This window comes from Macrobrachium nipponense, chromosome 41, assembly GCF_015104395.2.
Source record: "Macrobrachium nipponense isolate FS-2020 chromosome 41, ASM1510439v2, whole genome shotgun sequence".
NCBI lineage: Eukaryota > Metazoa > Arthropoda > Malacostraca > Decapoda > Palaemonidae > Macrobrachium > Macrobrachium nipponense.
The window spans coordinates 50690047-50692546 of record NC_061102.1 but is presented as its reverse complement, the minus strand read 5'-3'; the positions used below and the strand labels follow the sequence as shown (position 1 = coordinate 50692546).

The 2500-nt window shown below is 43.1% G+C and overlaps 1 protein-coding gene across 1 annotated transcript in view; it reads left to right on the top strand.

Moving 5' to 3' along the window:
• LOC135212758 (serine/arginine repetitive matrix protein 2-like) overlaps positions 1-2500 on the top strand; it is a 153185-nt gene that overhangs the window by 3551 nt on the left and 147134 nt on the right. The gene's annotated exons all lie outside the window — the stretch shown is intronic.

Genomic DNA, 2500 nt, shown 5'->3' with positions numbered 1-2500 from the left:
CATCGTGAACATCTCTGTTGATTCAGGTTTTCCTCGAGCAAACGCTCCTCCTGTGAGGACGGAGGGAGGGAGGCCGCGGAGTCAACACAAACATCGTCAACTCGTGGGGATGAGGATCATCACATGAGCAACACGTCCGAGATTCGAACTGCGAAATGGGGAAGTCTGGGGACGCGGTGGGAAGTTGCAACAGCTCTCTAATCGAATCGGAAGTTACATTACTGATAGAAGATGAATAAGCGCAATTGTGAATGTAATGAGGAAGAGCTGCAAATGAGCGAGTAGATTATTAGATGTTTTAACAGTGGGCATGTACACCCACCCTCCCGTGCCCCTCCCCGTTGGGTAGGCTATCCCCGGAAGAATACCCCCCATCACTCAAGGCCGGGAACTGCTAGTTGGCTGTATCGGGGTTGAATGGCGTTGTATCGAGGCTCAAGCCTGCCCACATCCAACCCTGGGTATGTGTGGGTGTATTTTAGACGCATGTGTGCATACGTGGGTTTTGAGCTATGTACACACTTACGAAGCATCGGGCACTGTTGACACGGGGCCGAGTTTGACTTTGTTCGACTGCCTGTCTCCTCTTGGGGAGAGAGAAGCTTCTTTCGCAAATTCTCATGATTGTAGAAGACAGAATTTCCATTTTTCTGATGGTTCGGGTTGCCAGCTATGCTTCGTCCGAAGCCAAATTTGGCAGAATGCATTGGCGGTCAGCTGGAGACGCAACGGAGTATGTATGGGAGGGACCGCCTCTTGATCACTGCGGCTCGTCACTTGGGAGCTGATTGTTTCTTACGTAATGATGAGCGTTCATGTGCCAATTCCTTCCCCTCCCCTCCAACACCCCCCCCCCCCCCCCCCCAGAGCACACAAACACACACACACATATGGAGGCTTGGGGGAGTTGAGGCAGGGAATATAATACATGGAATGAGAGATATCAATGGATCGTTGTTTCCCACTTTTAATGTAAAGGGGATCTTGGTCGCATTGCCCGATTCAGACTGTTTCATACGGGATACACCGTATATACGATGACCTGTTCTAGGAATTCATTTTTATTTTACTGTCTAAACTGATACGTGGAATTTTTTTTCATCTGTAAGTAATATCATAGTAACCTCCAGCAGGTAAACTAGTACCATGGCCATAGTTCTTGAGTCAGCTGTGCAAACTGTCATATCCACTTTACAATACATACCACTAATATTTGCAGCTGAAGAACTGTGCGTACATTGTGAAGAGCGTAAAGCATTTACTCACTGAAAATGTTATCGAAGGTGGGGTTCACAAAGCAATCTTATACCCAAGGCTTATACTGATGTGTAAATCCTCTTTGGCGGTAACCTTGTAGTAGTAGTAGTGGGAGTAGTATTTGTTGATGTAGAAGTCTTGGAGGTAGCGTGGTGTGCGAGTGACTACGTAAGTAGTACTAGCTGCGGTGGCAGCGCTTATTTGTTGTTGTTGTTGTTGTTTTGGGGGATTGTGGGATAAGCCTCTCTTTTTAATCCTGTGGACGGAACGGACATTCGCTCTTTATTGTAATGATTGTTGTTGTTATACCAACTACCGTTAGTATTATTATTTAGTATGAAGTATTTCATATCTCATTTCATTCCTCATGAACCATTAAGGAAATAGAGTTTTTAAAGGCGTGTTAGCTCAACAGTAAAGCTCATGATATAAGGCGCGTTGAAATCTCCGATCGACTTTTGATGCATATCTCAAATCGCTGCAGTTGGGCTGTGGTCGATTAGTATTGATGATCAGTAGGTCTCTCCGTGTCTGTTTATCTCTTTTTTTATTATAGCTGGGTTCCATTAACAAATGTAGGTTGGCAGTTCACGCCCAGCTTTATTTTTATTATGTTTATTTCGTCATATTATTAGTCATTTCTGACCATGATATCGAGGGCGTTTGGCCTTTGCAATTTTTTCCCGTTTTCTTGATTATGTCAATTATTGTTGATCTGCCTCGCTTGGCTTCCTTATTTTTATCCTACTAATCGTCGTCAACTTTACATGCAATATTCAGTCATACCATGTATGAGAGTCATTGTGCTCAATTATTAGCAGGCTCTATTGTTTTTTCCTTAATAATTTCTACTTTTTCTTTTCCACCTTCGTATCTCCTTTTATTCAGAAATTTTGTCTTTTCTAGTCGATTAGAATTCTTTAGATTCTGCCTCAATTCTATGATGCGGTTTTCTCTTAATTCACCCTTTTCCTTTGTTCTTTAATTTTTTTCACTAGCCTTTCATCTCTTTTGCTTTATTTTTTTTTTCTGTTCCCACCAGTCGATTTATCATCATTTGCAGTTTTCATTGTTCGATTTTCTTAAAAGTTTCAACTTCTTGCCCCAGTTCTCCTCCTCCTACTAATAGCGTTTCCCGCTCTTCTTCGTTGGCTCCTCTTTCTTTCATCTCTTCTTCGCCTTCTGTCTTTGCCTCCTTAACAGCTTCTCCTGCGTCCTGCATACTAAACGTCATCTCTAATGC